This window comes from Accipiter gentilis, chromosome 1, assembly GCF_929443795.1.
Source record: "Accipiter gentilis chromosome 1, bAccGen1.1, whole genome shotgun sequence".
Lineage (NCBI taxonomy): Eukaryota > Metazoa > Chordata > Aves > Accipitriformes > Accipitridae > Astur > Astur gentilis.
Window position 1 is genome coordinate 55,694,615 of NC_064880.1, and position 16,032 is coordinate 55,710,646.

General features: G+C 42.0%; 1 protein-coding gene across 1 annotated transcript in view; it reads right to left on the reverse strand.

The window, feature by feature from the left end:
• BAZ2B (bromodomain adjacent to zinc finger domain 2B) overlaps positions 1–8,022 on the reverse strand; it is a 285,742-nt gene extending 277,720 nt beyond the window's left edge. Inside the window, exon 1 of the mRNA XM_049809512.1 lies at positions 8,018–8,022. The gene's annotated coding sequence lies outside the window, so the exon portion shown is untranslated. The remainder of the gene's footprint in view (positions 1–8,017) is intronic.
• Between the last annotated feature and the right edge of the window lie 8,010 nt (positions 8,023–16,032).

Consider the following 16,032-nt stretch of genomic DNA (forward strand, 5'->3'; position numbering starts at 1 on the left):
CTGACAATTTTTGACACAAAGTGTGTTCCTCTGTCCGAGTCAATTACTTCGGGTACTCCATATCAAGGTATAATGTTTTCAAGCAACACTTTAGTAACTTGGTTAGCAGTTGCCTTGGAGGTAGGAAAAGCCTCAACATAATGTGTTAAATGATCCACCATCACTAGCAAATATTTGTGACGCCCTATCGTGGGTAGTTCAGTAAAATCCACTTGTATGTGTGAAAAAGGTCTGTATGCTGGGGAACGTCCTCCAAGAGGTTTTTGTCTCATGTTGTTTCGATTGACCTTTTGACAGGTCTCGCAGGCTGCTGTGACTGTTTTTGCGATGTTGTATACACCTATACAGGCAAACAGTTGATTAAAATGATCAACTAATGCCTGGGTTCCCCAGTGTGTTTTACTATGTATTTTTGAAAATATTTCGAGTGCTATGCCCTTCGGCAAAACTTCTCTCCCATCTGGCAATATGTATTTACCATCTTGTTCCTTAGCTCCCATTTGTTCTAATTTTTCTTTTTCTACAGACTGAAAACTCAAATTTTTACTAATAGATGTCTGTTGTATAGTTAAAATCGTATTATAATTGCCTGCCACTCGTTTTGCTTCCGTATCAGCTGCATTATTTCCCCTGATTTGGTAACTTGTACCCCGTTGATGTCCCTTCATATGTACAACTGCTATTTTATTCGGCATTTTTAATGCCCCCAGAACTCGTCGAATTAATTCTGGGTGTATCAGTTCTTTTCCCTGTGAGTTAACGAATCCCCTTTCCTCCCATATTTTTCCAAAAGTGTGTACTACTCCAAACGCATAGTGTGAATCTGTATATATAGTTCCATCTTTTCCCTTGAGTGACACTAACGCTTTCCATAATGCATACAACTCACAGGCTTGAGCTGACCAGCTGGCACTCAGGGGGCCTGATTCTATTGTCTTAAATTCTCCTTTCTCCAATTTAATGATGGCATATCCAGACAATCGTTTACCTTCTACTATTCATGATGACCCATCTATAAATAATACTTCTCCACATTGTAGTTCTTCTTCTTCTAAGTCTGGCCTAATGCGTGTCTGCTGTTCAATCGTTTGAAAACAATTGTGTAATAGTTCATTACCTTCTCCTGGGTACAAAAATTCAGCTGGGTTAATTGCTCCAATCGTTTTTAAAGATAGTTTAGGGGATTCTATAAGTATTCCTTCATACTTTAATAATCGGCTATCTGTAAGCCATTTTTCTGCTTTTTGTTGTAACACTCCCCTGATATTATGAGGTGCATATAAGACAACGTCTCCATTAAAAGTAATGCGATTTGTTTCCTCGAGTAATAAGGCTGCAGCAACAATTATTTGTAAACAACTTGGCCAACCCCTGCTTACAGGGTCCAACAGCTTTGATAAGTATGCCACCGGTTTCTTTTGTCCAGCCCATTCCTGAGTTAAAACTCCGAATGCCGTTCCTTCATGTATATTAACAAATAAATGGAATGGCCGCTTTAAATCTGGTAGGCTTAAAACCGGTGCTTGGCTTAGTTCTTTTTTGAGACTGACAAACTGCTCTCGATCTTGCGGGGTCCATTTGGGTATTTTGTCTTTAGACAGTTGTTCATATAAAAATTTAACTTTAAAACTATAGTTCTCTATCCATTGCCTACAATACCCAAATAGCCCTAATACCTGCCGAATTTGTCTCTTAGTGACAGGCATAGGTAATTCCAGAATTGCTTTAATGCGCTCTGGATCTAATATCTCCTTGCCGTTAAACAAATAATGCCCCAAGTATTTCACTTTTTCTTCCACAAATTGTAACTTTTCTTGTGATACCTGTAGTCCTTTTTGGGCAAGAAAATTTAGAAGTCGAATGGTTTCTTTTCTTACATCCTCCTGATTATTTCCTGCTATAAGCAGATCATCTACATATTGCAAAAATACATTTCCCTTTTGTACCTGGTATTCCTTTAAGAGTTCTTCCAGGGCCTGTCCAAACAAATTAGGGGACTCAGTGAACCCCTGGGGGAGCACGGTCCATCTCAACTGCTGTCTGCGGCCTGTCTCTATATCTTCCCATTCAAAGGCAAAATAATCACGGCATTCTTCTGCCAGTGGACAGGCCCAAAAGGCATCTTTTAGATCAACCACACTATACCAGGAGTTATGTGGTCCTAACTTACTTAGAAGTGTATATGGATTTGCTACTACAGGGAACCGGGTGATAGTTCTTTTGTTTATTTCCCTTAAATCATGTACGAGCCGATATTTCCCATTTGGTTTCTTTACAGGCAGAATGGGGGTATTAAAGGGTGACATACACGGCTCTAAGATGCCTTGTGTTACCAATCGATCAATTTCTGGTTTTAATCCTCTCCGTCCTTCTAGAGATATGGGATATTGTTTTACCCTCACAGGTATGTGGGGTTCAGAAATTTGGATTTTAATTGGTGGGATTTCCAGTCTACTAATTGTGTCCGGAGAGTACCAGACATCGGGGTTGATTTGTTTTTGATCTTCCACGGTCAAAGGATAAGTAGACACTGTTAGTTCTTGATTTTTTACTTTAATTTCTAATTGCAATTCGACAATTAAATCTCGTCCCAGTAGATTAAATTCTGCTTCAGGGACGAGCAAGAGTTCACCCATTCCAAATTTATTTTCAGTTTCGAATACCACATTTTTGATTTTGCTGACTTTAAAGGGTTCTCCTTTTGCCCCGATTACTTGTACTTTTTCAGGAGAAACTTTACATCCCTCAGGTATTTGCTTAATAGTTGATTTCTCAGCTCCAGTGTCTACTAAAAAGGTGAACTCTTGTTTATGGGGACCTATTTTTAATTTTATCAAGGGCTCGCGATGACTCCAGTCCCCTAAGATATAGAGCCCCTGACTCTCCTATTCCGTTTTTAATATTTCTTCATCCTTGATCCTTTCTCTGCAATTCTTCTTTATATGTCCCTTCTTTCCACAGTAAAAACAACATCTCTGTTCCTTCTTTACTACTGCGTTCCCTTGTTTCATTCCAGCTGATATGTGTTCATTAGTCCGCCCTTTGCGATCCTCTCTGACCGCTGCTACCATCATTCTTACTTGTCGTTTACTACTCTTTTCTTCCCGCCTTACGTAGACTTTCTGAGCTTCCCTCAATAATTCATCCAACCCTCTATTCTGCCAGTCTTCTAACTTTTCAATCTTCTTTCTGATATCTTCCCATGATTTGGCCACAAACTGAGTCTTGAGGAGCACTTGCCCTAAAGGCTCGTCTGGGTTTACCCCAGAGTACAGCTGAAGGGCTTTCCTCAATCGTTCCAGCCACTCAGTAGGGCTTTCGTCTTTCTTTTGCATTTCATTAAATGCTTTATTGATATTCTGGCTACGGGGTACTGCTTCTCTAATTCCCTGAATTACTATAGTTCTCAGGTCCTGCATATGAGTTCTATGCACCGGATCCTGATTATCCCAATTAGGTCTTTGAAGTGGCCATTTAATATCTGCTTGGGGTCCCTGGACGTGTTGAGCATCCCACAGTCTCATTCCTGCTCGTCTAATCATATCTCTTTCCTCGGTAGTAAATAATTGACCAAGGATAGATTGCATCTCATCCCAAGTATAAAGGCTTGGTCCCAAAAATTGATCTAATCTTTCTGCCACTCCGAGTGGGTCCTCAATTAAGTTTCCCATCTCGGTTCTTTTGAAATCTCGCAGGTCAGCCGAATTTAGGGGTACGGAAATGTATCCGATCACAGGTTGAGGTCCCCCCATGGGTATTTCCCTTAGGGGATACATCTGAGCTGCCCCTGCTTGACTTCTAGTTACGCGTCTCGGAGGAGGGGGAGACCTCTGTTCCGACCCTGATGGGGGAGTGGGTGCTCTGGGGACCTCTGGAGGAGCTGTGGGAGCAGGAGGAGGAACGTAAGGAGGGGGAATCAGAAGGATTTCGTCCAATTCTTCCTTCTTTTTCTTTTGTTTAGTTTTCAGTTCATTCAATGGATAAAGTCTAGCTCCCGGTCTTTCCAGCCAAACTTCCGCATATTGACTCTCCTCTGGGTTAAGAGGTTTTTTATTATTAACCCAGAGGTTTAATTGTTGTTTTATCCAATCTTCTTCTGACCCATAGACTGGCCAGAAGACATTTTTAGAAATCTTCTTCCCTCCCCATATCTTAGTACAATATTCTATCATCTTCTGTTTATCTTTCCCTAGAGTTCCAGGGAAATATCTCCAATTGTCTAAGATATATGCCAGAGGGGTATTCCTAGGTACAGTAGGTACCCTTCCCATGGGAGTCGAAGGCTTGCTGCCCTTCGCCCCCATCTTCTGGACTATCCGCACACACACTCACTCACTCCCCTTATTCCTGGCCCAGTCCCTCGCAGGAGGTGGGAACCGCAGTACTAAAGGGTCCACACTCGCTTGGTTCAGTATATCGAACCTCTCATTCGTTATAGTCCAGGAAAACCCAATCCCGCCTGAACGGCAAACCCGCGACCAAATATCACAATATACTTACGCGTCCAGCGTCTTCGTCCGGACTCCCGTGCACAGAATTTTTATGGGATTTTACCGGTTTTTCCTTTGCTCACTATTCTAGAATTTAGGTTCGTCGGTAAGGTTGGGGTAGGCTGTTGGTCGCGGGGCCGCGAATTGTCGCGGGGCGCGCCTCCCCGGAGGACCAAAGCCCACCGTTCCTTATCCGAGTCACGGCACCAAGAATTGTTATAAATTGAGACCACAACGGATCATAATCCAATTGAAAATTTTATTAATTGTAGCAAGTAGAATATGAGCAAAGACAGCGCTGGGCGGCAGGGGAGTCTATGTTCCGCCAACTGCCGCGCCAAACAGTTCTAACAGTCTCCTTTTATCAGTCATCCAGTTCCGCATTCAGGTCTTCACTCTGCGCATGTCCCAGTTGTTGTTGGGGGGTCTTTTTCTGCCTCCTGGTGGTCGTTGAGGCCGAAGGCTTGAAGTCTTCCTCGGTTACCTTTAGATAACCCTTTCTTCAACTTGCTGTGTGGTATTTCTCAGAACTGTGTTGTAAGCTCCTTTAGCAAACGCCTCTAAGCAAAGCAATAGCTATTTCCCGTATTCTTGCATCTTGCGGTTTGACATTTCTTTAAACAAAGCAATAACTGATTCCCATATTCATGCATCCTTATCTTTAGCGATCTTGCAAAATAGTTTTGACTTGTGCAAGCGGTATCTGATTAGGTTTTGACTTGTGCAAGCGGTATCTGATTAGGCTTATATAAGCAATTATGGCTATCTTTTCTTTGGTTATTTAATCTTTATATTGGGCTTAACATAAATCTTAATAAACAATACTCTAGTCTCTAGTTTCTCACAGTGCCGTTGTTGTTGCAATTTCTTTGTGTTTGTCCCAGTAAGCTGCCTTTATCTCAACCCTCGAGGTTCCGGTTTCTTTTTCTTTGTCTTCTCTGTCTCCTCCCCATCCCACCGCGGGGGGGCGGGGCGCGGAGGAGAGAGCGAGCGGCTGCGTGGTCCTTTGTTACCGGCTGGGCTGAAACCACGACAAAGAGGAAATTTATAAATCAGTTTTTATCCTGTGTTAGAATTAAGATGTGTATTTACTGGAGACAATGAGTCTAGCCTGAACACTGAGACACCTCTGTTTTGGGCACACTATTAGAACTTTTTTAAAATTTTCAAATCATAACAGTCTGTCAGTTTATGCTTGTTGAGTCTGAGACATTACATGATGCCCTTTGAACAGGTAAATATTGCTAATAATTGATATTTGGTTTGTAGACTATACCTTTTGTATGCTCCGAAATTACATGTAAATAACTTCTGTTGTTTCCTTTTCATTTATAAAAGCTCTGTTCATCAAACCATATAAGCACATACCTAAATTCAGTGTTAAACTTCCTGAATTGCTCTAAACTATTGTGTTGCTGTAAACTGTTTTGGCTGATAAACCTAAGCGGTCAGCTTGGTATTCCTCCATGTATATGTGATTAAGATGCAATAGCTCGGAACAAGTTACCAGGCAACTGCATGCTCCAGCTGCATAGGAGGCACAAAGCCTGGCCCGTTCCTTGTAATCAGTGGGAAAGTACAGATTCTCCTGAGACCTTGGTCACTCTTGTCTATAACATATTAGATAAGAGTATTTTTATACTCCTTTCGCAGTGGGAGAAACACTGCTTGTGTCTGTGCAGTGTGTGAAAATCACTTTACCAAGATGCTTTTATTTCTAAAACCCTTGGAAAAAAAAAGTCAAAACAAAGCGGAATTTTAAAACTTTTTTAATCCAAGGCAAACTTCAGGATTCTCATTCTTACAAAGTATTTTACAATTGTGTAACCTTGTAGACTGTACGGAGAATGAGGATCTTGCATGTGACATATTCAAAAGTTTCATTTTTTGTGTTCTACACGCTTCTACGGATCGCAGCGCCTTTGTTTCCTAAGGGCAACTGGCAACAGACAATGCGTATGGGTTTCAAGTGATATAGAGAACAAACTATTGTGCGGCAGGGAATCGCCGCTCGAGGACTGGCTAAGCGTTGGTCGGCGGATAGTGAGTTTACTTTTCTCGGTTACGCACCAATTAAGCAATTAATATTTAAGCAAAACACAATTCCTTGTCACAGAAGTTTTACAGCAGAGTAACATATTTTACTCTTACAACTATTATATAGGAACATAAAGAAAATTACTATGTTACTTTTGGTGATCTGAGTCCTCAGGGCTGTTTCCTGGGTCTCTCTATTTGACAAATTATTTTCTCTGATTCGGTAATCTAATTTCTCTTGATGTTCTCTCGTGTACTATTGTTAGCCCTTTTGGTTTTCTTAATGTTCTTAAAATTTTTCTTATTAATTTCTGATGTATAAGATTTCTCCCTTGAGTATTAATTAAACCTTTTTCTTTTCAAATTTTTCCAAAAGTGTGAACTACTCCATATGTATTTTTGTAATCTGTAAATATAATCGCCCTTTTTTTTTTTTTTTTAACTAATTCTAGGGCCCTTTATAGGGCATACAGCTCACAAGCCTCAGCTGACTATGATGGGTTTAGAGGTCCTGATTTTACAGGTTTTAGGTCCTTATTAATTATTGCCTCACTTCAGTCTGGGTCTCAATTACCTCTAAGCAGTTATGTTGTGATTTCTTTGATGGTTTTCCAAACAAAATGTGTTGGACTCTGAGCCGAGGTTACTCTCAGTTTTAAATTGGGGGAGTTAATTAACATTGTTTCATATTTTAGGATCCAGCTATCTGTTAGCCTTTTTTTTTTTTTTTTCCACTTTCTGTTGTAAACACTTCTGACATTATGTGGAGTATACACCTTTAAAGGGGTACTAAAGGTAATCTTTCTAACTTTTTCTGTTAATAACGCCATAGTGACTAAAGCTTGGAGACAAGTAGGCCATTCTCTACTTACTGGATCAAGTAACTTAGAACAATACCTCACGGGTTTCTTAATTCCTGCCCAGTTTTGAGCAAGGACTATTTCTACACACAAAAAAGTTCTTTTTTTTTTTTTTTTTAATCTGTGAGGCTTAATACAGGTGTCTGTATTAATGCCCTTTTTTCTTTAATTTTTGATCATCTTTTGTAGACCATTTAAGTTGGTTATTAGTTAATTTCACCTTTTCACTGTAGTTTTTAAGCCATGGTTTACAATATCTTAGTAATCCCGATATTTGTTGAATTTCCTTTTTAGTTTGTAGGGGTTTTACAATTTCATAGTCGTTTCTTGGGTTCTTTCTTTAGTTTCTCCTGTTATTAATAGATCATCCACATAATGTAATAACTTGACTTCTCTGGGTAGAAATGAAATCTTGTAAAATTTTCTCTAAAGTTTGTCCAAATAGATTTGGTGACTCTGTGAACCCCTGTGGTAGCACAGTCCATCTTAATTGTTGTCATCGATAGCGATACAGCAGTCGCACAGAAAGCCCCGCTCCCTTTGGCTGTTTACAGAGTTGACTTTCATTACAGCCCTGCGGCGCGAGGAGAGGCGGCGGCCGCCGCCGGGGTGGGGGGAGGGGGCTGCCACCGCCGCCGCTGCTGCAGCAACAAAGGACGTTGTCCGCTGCCACTGCAGCGCCGGCTCCGCTGCGACCGCACAGAGCCGGACTCCTCTCCCTGACCCTGAACGCTCAAGTTCAATTTCAAAATCAAATCCCTTCTTAACAAACCGTATTCCGCCCCAGGGAGCCAGAGTAAATCACCAAGGACCTCAAGAGGTTTCCCTTTTGCACCTACAATATTCACGGTGTTCCCAGCAAGGGTGTAGCCAGAGGGCAGCCCCTGAACGGTGGATCCTTCGGCCTCTGCATCTACCAAAAACTCCACTCCCTCCCTTTGGGGACTCAACTTCAATTCCACTCGGGGCTCTGTAGATGTTCCAGTCCCCAATAAGCAGAGCCCCTGACCCCCCCATTCACCTCCAAACATCTGTTCATCCTACTGTTCCCTTCCACAACTCTGCTTCAAGTGCCCTCTCTTCTCACAACAATAGCATTCAACTCCTGCTTCTCTACTTCCGGTCCAATCGACTTTCCTCATCTCCACGTACGTACACCCTCTGAGTCTCCCTCAACAACTCATCTAACCCTTTGTCCTGCCAGTCTTTTAACTTCTCTAATTTCTCTCTTATGTCCACTTACGATCCAGCCACAAACTGTGTCCTCAGCAGGGCTGGACCCACGGCTGCACCAAGGGCCAACTCCAGAACACAACTGCAAACCTCTCTCCAATCTTTCCAACTAGTCAGTCAGAGCTTCATATCCCCTCTGACACTCACCGAAGGCTCCAGTTACATCCTGACCTCCGGGAACCGTTTCCCGCACTCCCCAAATCACCATGTCTCTCAAATCACTCATACTCTGTCTATCTCCTGCAACCTGACGGTTCCAACTTGGTTTCTGTAGGGGCTATTTCACATCTCCTATGTTGATGTCTTTGGTCCCAGTGTCTCATCCCTGATCTCCTAATCATATCCCTTTCTTCAGATGTGAAGAGTATTCTTAAGATAGCCTGAATTTCATCCCAGGTGTAAACACTAGGGTCTAAAAATTGAACTAGTCTTTCGGAGACCCTTAGAGGGTCCTCGAGTAAACTTCTCATTTCCTTCTTAAATTCTCGGACGTCCCCAGATTTATGGGTACCGATACAAATCCTACTCCACCTTGATTTCCCCCCATGGCAACTTCTCTTAGGGGCAAAAAATGTGTCACTTTCTGGTCTCTCCGAGTCCTACTTCGATTTTTCATCCCCTCTGTTTTTACCGTGGCAGAAGGGGTTGGGTGAGTGGGTAATTGAGGATATATTCGGGGTGGGGATGGAGAGGGTGATGGATTCGGGGATGGCGGGGGATTCGGAGCCGGGACATACGGGGGTGGGGAGGGTTGGTCAGTTGGGGCCCACTGTTCGCATGGGGGTCCCTTCATCTTTTTCTTTTCGGTTAAGGCAAAAATATAATTTCTAGCCGAGGATATTATCCAGAGGCTGGCATATTCACTTTCTTCTAAACTAAAAGGTTCTTTTAGGTTCACATATACATTCAGAGCTTGACATATCCAATCCTCAGAAGACCTGAACACGGGCCAGAGTATATGAGGATTGCTGAGAGGTTTCCCACCCCAAATCTCAATACAATAATTAATAATTTTTTCCTTTAGACTTATCTTTTCTCTTTGGTGAACTGTCCCAATATCTTATCATCAGGCCTAAGGGACTATCAGGGGGTATGCCTGGTAACTTATCTTTCCTCCCCATCCCCATGGATCCAGAGGGCTTGCTTTTCCTCTGTCCCATCTTCCGAGGTGCCCTTATCCACACACACACTCACTTCCCCTCGGTCGTGACTCGCTCCCTCGCGGGCTACGAGAACTGCACTACTGGAGGGTCCGCACTCGTGTGATCTCAGAGAGACCTCTCACACAGTCGCACCTCGGGATAACCACCCCAACCAAACAGCTCACAACTTATATACTTACCCGCTCTGGGGGTCTTCGCTTGGTCTTCGTGCACAAAATTTAAGGGGTCCTGCAGGTTCTTTTGCTCAGTTATCGTAATTTAAAGGGGTTCGCAGGTCCAGGGTGTGGTGGCAGCACCTCCTCAAGACGGGGCTATCCAGGGATAGGGCGCCTCCCCGCTTGCGAAGGCCCGCACCAAAGAACCTGGATCCGAGTCACGGCACCAAATTTGTTATAGACGCTCGTGACAAATTGGAGGAGCCAATTTGTAGTGAATAAAAAAGGTCGAATTTATTGGCAAGCGATAAAAGAGCAAAACAGCGCTGGGCGGCCGGGGAGGCAGTGCTCCACCACAAGCTCACAACTTTAGGTTATAGTTACATTCCTTATATACATTCCATGTATCTATTTCTTGCAAGTCTCCGCCTTGTCCTGCTTCTTCTTTCTTCATTCGTGCAGGTCTGTCACTAGGCAGATTCGGTCTATCTTCTCAAGGACGAGTGTCTTTTGATATAGAATGTCCTTCGATGTAGAAAAGTGCAGTCTTGGTGGAGTCCATCCTGTTATTTGGTAAATTATAGTTGTTGTTCTTTTCCCTCCTTAGCTAGTAAGTTATAGCCGTTGCCCTCTTCCCGTGACCTTTACGCACCAATTAAGCAAGTTTTGTTATTTACACAAGGCATCTGCTAACTCTCAATATGTCTCTTCTCCCTTCCCGATTTCATGAACAAAGTTAACTCGTTCATTACAACTTTACCAAGTTGCTTTTATTTCTAAAACCCTTGGAAAAAAACCTCAAAACAAAACAGAATTTTAAAACTTTTTTAATCCAAGGCAGACTTCAGGATTCTCATTCTTACAAAGTATTTTACAATTGTGTAACCTTGTAGACTGCACGGAGAATGAGGAACTTGCATGTGACATATTCAAAAGTTTCATTTTTGGTGTTCTACACGCTTCTACGGATCGCAGTGCCTTTGTTTCCTAAGGGCAACTGGCAACAGACAATGCGTATGGGTTTCAAGTGATATAGAGAACAAACTACTAATTGCTCAATGATTGTCTCTCTATAACTTTACATATGAGACAAAGACTGGTGTTTGTAAGAAGGAACCATGAGCAATCACAAAATCTTGTCGAGAAGACACAAGTAGAGGCCTTGCTTGAATAGATAGGGCTAGCAAAGATACGAACTCCTGCCTTTGTTCTCGTAACCATATGATTCTTGTAACACTGCTTACCAAGTACTGGTGCCTGTCAGGGATTAAGCTTGTCAGGGACCAGTACTCGTCAAGGACGGATGCGTCAACCAAGGAAGTGATAATAAGAACTGAAATATAGGTCTAAGATAAGGTGTATGAGAAGCAACCATAAAACTGTTATAATTGCCTAGTAAGAAGAGAGCATGCGTGAATGACTAAAGTTCATCTAAAGGACAGAAGAGGAAGAAGAAGATAGAACCCCTGAAGAAGTAAACGACCACCAGAGACAAATCTGAGCATGCGCAATGATGACATATACATTTTAGAATTGCTGACACAAGCCTTTTTAATTACTCCGCCTCACTTATGCATATGTATGTTTTTGTATTGAATAACCTTACGAATATGTATATTTACATTGTATAAATTTCTGGTAAATTGTGCAACGGTGTGCACGATAGGTGGAGCGATCCCCTGTGCAACCAGCGCTGTCAATAAAGAATACCTACTTAATAGTTAATCAAACTATAGAGTTAATTTCTTTGAATCACAAGGCCCTGTGGAACAGAGAAGGTAGTTTGCCAGTGTTCTTAGTGCTGTTGCAGACATTGTTTCAGTGGACTGAAAGTGGCACGTTCCAAGTACCTTTTCTTACCATTGCTGCGTATATTTTTTTTTTAATCCAGAAGAATGTTTCTGTACTTCCCTTCCCTATAGGTGCATGTTGATTTACATTGCATGCTATTGCAGTGTTCTTAGTCTATCAGTTACAGATTACTCCTTTCAGGTCTTGTGCATTTATGAATGTGTATCTACATACTAAACTCACATTTATTCAGACATGATATGTGACTGCTACGGAAGTCAGCTATTGTGCTAGTTATGGTGTTTGCCCCGTCAGTTGTTTTACTGTCTAATAAGTACCTGATGACAGAGAAGGGGAGTGTCAGAAAATAGACAAGTCAGGCTTTATATTAGAGATGGTTTTCATTAGATTTAAGAGAACGCAGTTTTGGAATAAGGATTTACATACCGCTCCCGGTGTTCTGTTGGGCTAATGTTTTGCAAGAAGCTGAGGTGTTTAACTTTCAAAAGCTGTTTATGTAAATTGGCTTACCTATGAGTACTCTCCTTCAGCTGTGTGTAAGGAAGAAATAAATGTGCATCTCTAGACGTGTGCATATGCAGATATAATTGTAAGTGCACAGCTGGGGATGACGCTTGTGTTTGAGGGTAGAAATACGGAGAGGGACAGCAGTGGGGAAAGAAGAACCTTTGAAGATAGTCTAGCATTGCTCTCATTCTAGGGGTGAATGATCAACTTTCTGTACCATTCTTGACAAATGCTTGCCTAATTTATTCTTAAACATTTCCTGTAATTATTACTACTGTTGCAAAGATTACCACATACCCTAAGTTTTTCAGGTTGTAATTTAAGCCCCATGATTCCGTGTCCTGTGTGCAGTGGATGTACACAAAAGTTCTTCCTTATAGCTACCTTTTAGAGTTTAAACATTGTTATTTCTCTTCAGTATTGCCCTTTCCAGGTTAAGCGGCTGTTTTTCAATTTATGCTTTGAAGTCAGGCTCCTGTACATCGTTGAGCACCCTCTTGGACTTACTGTAGACCCTCACCAGTTATACTACACCCTTCTTGAAAAGCAGTACATCATCTGGAGGGTTCAGCAGCTAATCCGTGCAAATGTAGTGCTGCAGAAATAATGCTTGGATGTACTACCTCAAGTGTGATGTGCGACGAGGAGTCATTGGGCCTTTTGATTAGCAAGAAACGGTACATAAGAACTAGGTGACAGAAATAGGACACGCAGCTGGCATCCTGGTCTTCAAGCTTACAGTGCAGCTCCGTGGGCTTTGGCTGGCTAAAGAAGAGCATGAGGCACAGGAGAGAACTGCTGCTGGATCTTAGTGAAAGACGGTAAAGTCATTTGGAGAGAGGTTTTCAAAGCCAGGAATTCAAGTCGGGTGCCCAATTCCAGATTGCCTGTGAAATCACGGTGTACTTCCCTGGCTTGTCTAACTTTGTGTTGTATATTGTCTAGCAGCTTTTCTTTCAAAGTTAACGAAGCTACACTTGTGTGATAGGTGATGTAATGATCTCATAATAATAGGCAAAATCCAAGTCACAGAAAATGCCAGCATTTGAAAGAGAGCCCTGATAAGTTGCTAGTGCCTTATACCACTGCCACTTACCAGGCCTTCCATGTTAGAGCTGTCTTAATCATTGATGCTGTTTCCTCAGACTTGGAGCTGTAATATCTGCTTCTTGTTTCAGGGTATATTATGAAGTTGCTGATGGTACTGCCTTAGCCCTTTGGCTAAGAAGAAGAGCAAATAATTTGTTGATTATCCGTATAAGCAGCAGCCAAACAGCATTCTCTTTGAATCAATAGGGAAGAAAGCTGCTGCACCGGTTTGTCTGGGTTCCCTAATACCAAAGGTCTTTCTCACATTTATTGATCCTTTTATATTTTCCAACTTGTTCAGGGTCAGTTGATGACCTGAGGGAACTGTCACGTCTTTGAAAAGTGCTTGTAACTGTGAAAAGAGGTTTGTTGACTTCCTCACGTGATAAGTAGACATTGAAGAAATTGCATGTTGCTCATCTCTTAAGTCAGAGACAGGAATTGGATAGATACTGTGTTACTAGAAAATAAAATACAAATGGGCCCCTTGAGACAGAAATGTAGTGATGAAATCGTGTAATATATTATCACAGGGACATAGTGACTGTTTTCTCAACTAATAAACAGATCCTAGGCAGAAATAATGTTTGTTCCAGATAATTCTGGTCAGTCTCCCAAGGCAGTGGATCTGCTTTGCAAATGGAAAAAAGTGGACCTAAATATTGAAACAGGAAGGGCTATTTTTCTTCCCCAGTTCAAAATGGGCACGGCAGAGCCTATATAGTTTTCAAATTGGTAGCAGCTCCTTCGCCTGCTTGTTAGCAGACAGAGCAGAACCTGTACTTTCTCCTGTATGGCTCTTGAAAGGAACTTGGTTGAACTCATTTGCTTGTTGGAAAAAAAAGTGGGATGTTGGATCAAGTGCAACTGTAGCAAATACTGACCTTCCTGAAACTATTTAGAGTTTTCATGTGTTGATACTCATTAGAAAAACCCAAAACTTGAAAAAAATCCTATAAGGATTAAGCTATAAGATTGTTTTCAGGGGGAAAAAAAGAAAAAAAGGAAAACTAAATGGAAGATAGTTTTAGAGAAAGTAACTTTCATAGCACTTGGAGGTAACATAGCTGTCTGTAAACAGGATGTTTAAGGAAGAGATTCTTGGTCTCTTTATGATTCTTTCTGTGGCCTTCTAACTGAAAAGTCTGACTGTGTGAACCCTGGTTATCTGTGTTACAGAAAACTGATCTGCTTTGGAAGCTGAGATTCTTCTGAAACAGAGCAAAGTAGGAGAGACATGGTCTGGTGGTTTGGGTTACTATCATGTAATTTACACAGATTGTGTAACAGCCAAATCTTTTTGTGATTTAAAAACTTCATTTAACTGCATAAAGGATGAATGTGCCCCATGAATAGTTTCTTGTGTTCATGCACATTGCCAGTGATTTACCACTGAGAGAAGTCCTAGCAATTGTAAACAACTAGATAATTCATCAGAACATCACACATATAAAAATTATTTGAGATATATTTATCACAGCTAGTCTAGTGCATTAACTTTTTATCTGTGGAGCTCTTCCGTAATAATCTCCTTCTCATTTTATGGGATAGACAATGAAAGAATTTCTTGAAATATCTAAAAGAAAACATTGGATGAGAAAAGGGGAGAGACAGAATGGGTTTTGAGGTGTCGATGCAGTGTTACAGATTGTGTTGGCATTCATAGAGGAGAAGACTACTTTGGTTATGATACCAAAAGATGTCTCTTCCACATCTGTAAGCTACACTAATTATTTTACGCTTAGAAGCTTAAAAGATCCTGAGAAGGTAATTTCAACCTCTTAATAAAGGCTACATGGCTAACATGATACTATTCACTTTGTGTGATTTAGATTAACACATATCATTCTCAGTGAAAACTGTTGAATTAAGAGTTTTAGTTTCACATATCCTGGATATCGGAAATTATAAGACTATGTAAATTGTCAGAGGTTTCAGTTTGCAAGTCTACTGAAGCTTTTAAATGCCTGATTAATGTTTAAGCGCAGAAGAAACCCTACTGAATTCAGGTGGGACCGTACTTCTGTGAAGCAGCACATCTGGTTTTATTACCCCCCCATGCACCTTTGTACCCTCACCTGCCCTCCCCACTATGTCCATGTCTCACCCATGCACACCCCCATGTCCTGCTCCAGCCCACCCCCTTCACCCACATGAGTTTTTAACCCACGCGAGTTGTTTCGCCTTGCGCCCCCTGCTCTCCTATCTGCTGCCCTGCCTTCCTCCTTTCCCTCCTCCATATTCCACACCACCCCCCCCATTCATCCGTCAGGCTCCAGACCCCTGGTGTGCTGCCTGCACCCTGTTCTCTGTCATTTTTTTTCTTTTCCTTACAAGTTGTTGTTGTTGTTGTTTCTTTTTAATGATGATTAAACTGTTTTCGTTTCAAGCCACGAGTTTTCTCACTTTTGCCCTTCTGATTGTCTCCCCGTCCCGCTGTGGGCAGGGGAGCGAGTGAGCGGTCGCGTGGGCCTTCGTTGCCGGCTGGCGTTAAACCAGGACACGAGGTGAGTTGGAAGCCCTGCCTGGCTAATGCTGGAGGCTCTCTGTGTTCCTCCTGCCATCTCGACGGGCCGTCCTTGTTCTTCATCGCCGCTTTATAGCGAGCGCCTCTCACTCTGTAAGCGGCAGTACTGGGGCCGTGTTGCAGGCGGCAAAGGGCAATTGTGACGCTTGCTGGCAGGAG